This window comes from Chiloscyllium plagiosum, chromosome 22, assembly GCF_004010195.1.
Source record: "Chiloscyllium plagiosum isolate BGI_BamShark_2017 chromosome 22, ASM401019v2, whole genome shotgun sequence".
NCBI classification, from domain to species: domain Eukaryota; kingdom Metazoa; phylum Chordata; class Chondrichthyes; order Orectolobiformes; family Hemiscylliidae; genus Chiloscyllium; species Chiloscyllium plagiosum.
In genome coordinates, this window is record NC_057731.1 from 4164363 (window position 1) to 4170822 (window position 6460).

At 40.2% G+C, this 6460-nt stretch overlaps 1 non-coding gene across 1 annotated transcript; it reads right to left on the minus strand.

Moving 5' to 3' along the window:
• Nucleotides 1-1709: 1709 nt before the first annotated feature.
• On the minus strand, nt 1710-1783 carry trnat-agu. Its single transcript has one exon. It is a non-coding gene; the product is annotated as a tRNA-Thr (tRNA).
• Nucleotides 1784-6460: the final 4677 nt, after the last annotated feature.

Genomic DNA, 6460 nt, shown 5'->3' on the forward strand with positions numbered 1-6460 from the left:
TTACGCTCACACTTGTCATTTCAAAATCTTTGATGGTCTCCTACCTTGACACTGTATAAACCCCAAATTATCTAAGTCTTTGCCTCATATAGCTTGCCCAGAATTAAATGCAGGTGCTTAGCATCCCTATCTATCAGGTTGTAAGTTTGCTCGCTGAGCTGGAAGGTTTGTTTTCAGATGTTTTGTCAACATACTCGGTAACAACACCAGCGCTTCACTGAAGGCTCACTGATGATATGTCCTGCTTTCTATTTATGTATCTTGGTTTCTTAAGCTGTGTGATATCATTTCTGGTTCTCTTTCTCAAAGGATGGTAGATGGGGTCCAAATTGATGTATTTATTGATGGAGTTCTGGTTAGAATGCCAGACCTCTTGTGTGTGTCTCTGTTTAGCTTGTCCTATGATGGATGTGTTGTTCCAGTCAAAGTGGTGTCCTTCCTCGTCTCTAAACTTGCAAAGCAGAGAGGATATAGAGCTTCCTACCCTCGATACATACAAGATGCCAGCCCTCCCTTTGGGCATAAATTGACTACCTGCTGCTTGACCCATGGCTGCCACCTTCAATGACAAGACCTACAAACAAAATCAATGAAACACCCATGGGATCACTAATATCAGGCTTCTTAGCAAAAGCAGTAATACAAAAACTTGAACGATCAGCCTTTCCCAAGCTCCAACCCAAATTTTGGGTCCGCTACATGGATGACACCTTTGTGATTACAAAACGTAACAAATTAGAGGAAATCTACGCCATCATCAAGAATAACCTTACTGGCGTAAAATTCACAAAAGAGGAGGAAAATTACAAGAGACTCCAATTCCTAGATGTCACAGCAGAACAAACAGTTAGAGAACTTCAAAACAGCATCTACAGAAAAACAACACACACAGACCAAGTACTTAATTGCAGAGACAATCATCCCAACACCCACAAATGGAGCTGTATCAGGACATTATTTCACAGAGTCATAGAGATGTACAGGATGGAAACAAACCCTTCAGTCCAACCCATCCATGCCTACCAGATATCCCAACCCAATCTAGTTCCACCGGCCAATAGCCCTCCAAACCCTTCCTATTCATATACCCATCCAAATGCCTTTTAAATGTTGCAATTGCACTAGCCTCCACCACTTCTTCTGGCAGCTCATTCCATACACATATCACCCTCTGAGTGAAGAAGTTGCCCCTTAGGTCTCTTTTATATCTTTCCCCTCTCACCCTAAATCTATGCCCTCTAGTTCTGGACTCCTCCATCCCAGGGAAAAGACTTTGTCTATTTATCCTATCCATGCCCCTCATAATTTTGTAGACCTCTACAAGGTCACCCCTCAGCCTCCAACACTCCAGGGAAAACAGCCCAAGCCTGTTCAGCCTCTCCCTATAGCTCAAATCCTCCAACATCCTTGTAAATCTTTTCTGAACCCTTTCAAATTTCACAACATCTTTCTGATCAGAAGGAGACCAGAATTGCACGCAATATTCCAACAGTGGCCTAACCAATGTCCTGTACAGCTGCAACATGACCTCCCAACTCCTATACTCAAACCAATAAAGGGAAACATACCAAATGCCTTCTTCACAATCCTATCTACCTGTGACTCCAATTTCAAAGGAGCTATGAACCTGCACTCCAAGGTCTCTTTGTTCAGCAATACTCCATTGGACCTTTTATCTGAAATAAACTCCATTTGAAATTCAAAGATGAAGGCACCACTGAGATTCGAACTCAGGATCTCCTGTTTACTAGACAGGCGCTTTAACCAACTAAGCCATGGCACCTAAGTGACTCACAATACACTGTAGAAACAGGAACTATGAGCAGTTGAAGAAAAATACCTATACAGCATATTCAGGAAGAATAGGTATCCAATAAAGACAATCTGCCAATTTCTCAACAACAAACCCAAACAAGCAGACACAGCATGACCAGAAACACTTGCCACATTACCTTACATCAAAGACATCTCAAATGATTTCCAAACTACTCAGACCCCTTGGCATCATGGTAGCCCACAAACCTACCAACACACTTAAACAGCTGCTAATGAACCTAAAGGACTCAATACAAAAAACCAGCAAAACGAATGTCATTTACAAAACACCATGCTAGGACTATAACAAACACTACATCAGACAAACAGGAAACTAGCCACCAGGATACATGAACACCAATTAGCCACCAAAAGACTTGAACCACTATTACTAGTATCCTTGATATACAGACAAGGAAAGACACCACTTTGACTGGGAAACACATCCACCGTAGGACAAGCTAAACAGAGACACGCATGAGAATTCCTAGAGGCCTGGCATTCTAACCCGGAACCCCATCAATAAACTCATCGATTTGGGCCCCATCTACCATCCTTGGAGAGAAAAAAGAACTGGAAATTATATCACCCACCTTAAAAAACCAAGACACATAAGTAGAAAGTGGGACATAACACCAGCCCTTCACCGGAGGCTCACTGATGATGCCACCTAGTATGGTGACTAAATGTCTGAAAACAAAGCTTCCTGTGATCAAACCTATAACCTAAACCTCAATCTGAGCTGCAAATCTTTTCAAAAATCGCAAATGCCTACCCATGATAAGCAACATTGGCTATTTTGTACTTAATTGATTAATGCCAATTTTTGAGTTTCATATGACAGAAATCATATAAGAGTCATTCAAAACCAAGGAATAGTAGGGAAATTTCAATATTGGTAAGCAGGTTGAATCAATCACAGGTCGAGAAAATTAAATGGGTAAAAAAAAGCACAAGCATGTTGGGAAGTTGGTTCCTACCCATCAACTTTTAAGTTTTAGTCAAACAAGATAATGGGTGGGCAGCCATGGGTCAAGCAGCAGGCAGTCTATTTACTCCCAAAAGGAGGGCTGGCATCTTCTATGTATTGAGGTAGGAAACTCTGTATCTTCTCTGCTTTGCAAGTTTAACTGGTGCCAACCAGATATCCCAAGCAGCAGCAAATGAAGAATGACCCCAGGAAAAAGGCAAGAACCATCACAGGATCCCTTTCTCCACCACCCACCTGAGCAGGCAAACTTGTGATCTTGGTTGGACTCTTCTTGGAAGAACATTACCACTTGGAATAGAGTGTCCGATATAATCAATTCACAAGGTCAATTGGTGTTGACTGCCAGCAAAGACAGCAGAGTTATCCTTTCCAGTATTATTTGGAGATGCCAGTGTTGGACTGGGGTGTACAAAGTTATTAAAAAAAACACAACACTAGGTTATAGTCCAACAGGTTTAATTGGAAGCACTACTCCTTCATCAGGTGGTTGTGGAGTACACATTGGAAGCACTACTCCTTCATCAGGTGGTTGTGGAGTACACAATTATAAGACAAATTAAGCCCTTTTGAGGGAGGGAGGGTTAACATTCTGACTTTTGCTTGGGGGAGGGGATAGCATTTGGCACATGACAGACCTAGAAGTATGGGTTTTTCTGTATGCTGTGAAATGTTAACACCACAGCATGTGGCTTTTGTTGTTGACTTGTTCCAAATTTAGAAGTAATCCTGGTGTCAGGCCTGGCTTTCTGCTGGACAGTATGTACTCTGGAGAAACCCAAAATCAGCAAGGTGGATCCAATCCATGACCCTGGAGTTAATGGGGGTCTCCAACATTGGTTCTCATCCAACATGCCAAATTTGACATTCAATTCCTAAATTGTGGCTCAGCTTCACTGCTGAATCAGAAGGTTGTGGATCATAATTTTGTTTCATAGTTTTCAGCAAACATGCCAACATGGTGTTGGGGAGTGCTGCACTGTTTGAGGTGCAGTCTTTCAAATGAGAAATTAAGTCTAGGTCTTCTCTGTTTAAGATAAAAGATCCTATGGCACACTTTCAAAGAAAAGTAAGCCATATTATTCTAGCCAAGAATTATCGTTCCATGTACATCACAAAAACAGATTGTCTGGTTTTTGCCTGTTTGAATTTGCTGTGCATAAATTCGTTGCCCGTTTTCAACATTACACAATTCAAAATACTTCAGTACTTACAGAATGTTTTAAGATGTTCTGAAATGCAGTATACAAATGCAAGTTTCTCCTTTCTTTTCAAATCATATTTTCATTTACATTATCTCTGCAGCCTAATTAATCCTGCACCGGAAACACCAAATGTCCTATTCTCCAATTGGCCTGATGTGATTCTATCTCCCCTTACTTTATCATTAATGGCCAAACATGCAGCCTGGATCCTCCATACTTGAATTGCCTCCCCAAAAGCATCTACTTCTCCACTTCTCTCCTTTTAAAATTCATCTCTTCAATATGCTTTAGATTACCATTATTTGCTATCTTAGCTCAAACATTTGTTTTCGTTAAAAAAAAGCAGAAAATACTGGAAAAACTCAGTCTCTCCACTGAACAACTTCTCACCCTCAGTAACTTGAACCTCCATCTCAACTCAACACGCTCCTTCTCCTCACAGTTTATTGCCTTCTTCTTCCCTCTCTAATCTCTTCCTCAATATAAACCTGTGTTCACGAACATCTTTAGAAACTTCTCAAATGCCCTCACTACTCCCCCAGAAGACTCTCACTAATCCCCCAATTCATTGTATTGCTGTCTCTCCATATCCCTCTTTCCCCGCCCAGCACTACTTCAGTTTGTGTCTCAACTAACCAAATTGATTTTCAGGAGTTCATACATACCTAGATATAACAGTTTGTGCTGAGGAAATAATTTCAAAGCACAACAAGAAAAACTCTGCGTCAAGGTTTTGTAACAAGTTAGCACAGCAGCTTAAAAGTCTTTCCTGCTTTATAACAAGTTCCCTTTAACAAATACCAAAAAATTCCAATGATCCATTAAAGTATCTTTTTAGTAAAGTCATTCTTATTTGACATATTGTAATATAATCAAGTAAATTATTAACTACAGTAATCCTACCCTTTGTAATCAGTATAATTGGGATATAGTTGCATTTCAATTTGATGTCATTGACATTTGATCTTTCAGTAGCAAGCTTAACATAATACATTCGCTTTGCCAGTTAATATTGACATTCATCTGGTTATTCAGAAAAGAATTCTAAGTTTATTTCAGACAATAGTCTGAATAGTTCCTGATATCATTCAGAAGTCAGAATCTAAGTCAGCACTTCCTCAACACTATCCTGAATTTTACAGATAAATTATACTAACTCAGTTTCCATTGGAATCCATACCATTCTGACTCAGTGGCAACAGAATTCCCACTGAACCAATCAAGTTTCTTTGTGCATAGCACAAAAGGAAGCCATGTAGCCTATACTGTCTGTTTGAAAACACTATCTCATTAGTTCTACCCCTCTGCACTTTCTCCACAGCTCTGCAATTTTTCCCTGTTAAGTATTTGTCCAATTCACATTTGAATTTAATATTGAATCTGCTTCCAACAACCATCAAGCAGTGCACTCCAACTCATAACAAACTGTTGTGTAAAATAAATCTCTTCCCTTTGGTTCTTTTATCAACGACCAAAAACCTGTGTCCTCTGGTTACTGACTCTCCTGCTCATGAATACAATTCCCATTTCCTCTGTCAGAGCCCTCATAATTTTGAACACTGTGTTTTAATTCACTATTTTTCAGGGCTACAATTGGTAAGTTTATTTTAAACTAGCTGCAGTTCAACTCATGTCAATTTTGTTGCAAATTATATTCAAAATTATTTTTTTCAACAGAGGTTAAAGATTTTGATGATACAAGGCAACTGCTGGAAAAATTTGAGAACAACAGAAAATTCTGGACATATTGTTCTAAGCTCCCACCATCCAAAGCGTTTGTGTAATCCTATTTCACCAATTGGTAATTCTGAGTGACTGTCTTCATGGAGCTTTCTCCAGTTTTCAGAGTTTCCTTCGTCCACCATTTGCAATAAAGACTGTTCTGCTGACTCTTCATATATGCCCATGCTAGAATAAGGCTCCTGGAATCCAAAGAAAACTGAGAAATGCTTCTCTCTGACTACCTTGGTACCTGGGACTTCGATGTTGTGGCTATTACGGAGACATGGGTAGAACAGGGACAGGATTGGCTGTTGCAGGTTCCAGGGTTTAAATGTTTTAGTAGGGTCAGAGGTGGGGGTAAAAGAGGGGGAGGTGTGGCATTGCTTGTCAAAGATAGTATTACAGCTGTGGAAAGGACGATGGATGAAGACTCGCCATCAGAGGTAATTTGGGCTGAGGTTAGGAATAGGAAAGGTGAGCTCACCCTGTTAGGAATTTTTTACAGGCCTCCTAATAGTCCTAGAAACGTAGAAGAAACGATTGCGAGGATGATTCAAGAGAAGAGTGAAAGTAATAGAGTGGTTGTTATGGGGGACTTTAACTTTCCTGATATTGATTGGGAAAGCTATAGCTCAAGTTCGTTAGATGGGCCAGTGTTTGTTCAATGTGTGCAGGAGAGTTTCCTGACAATATGTAGACAGGCCAACAAGAGGTGAGGCCATACTGGATT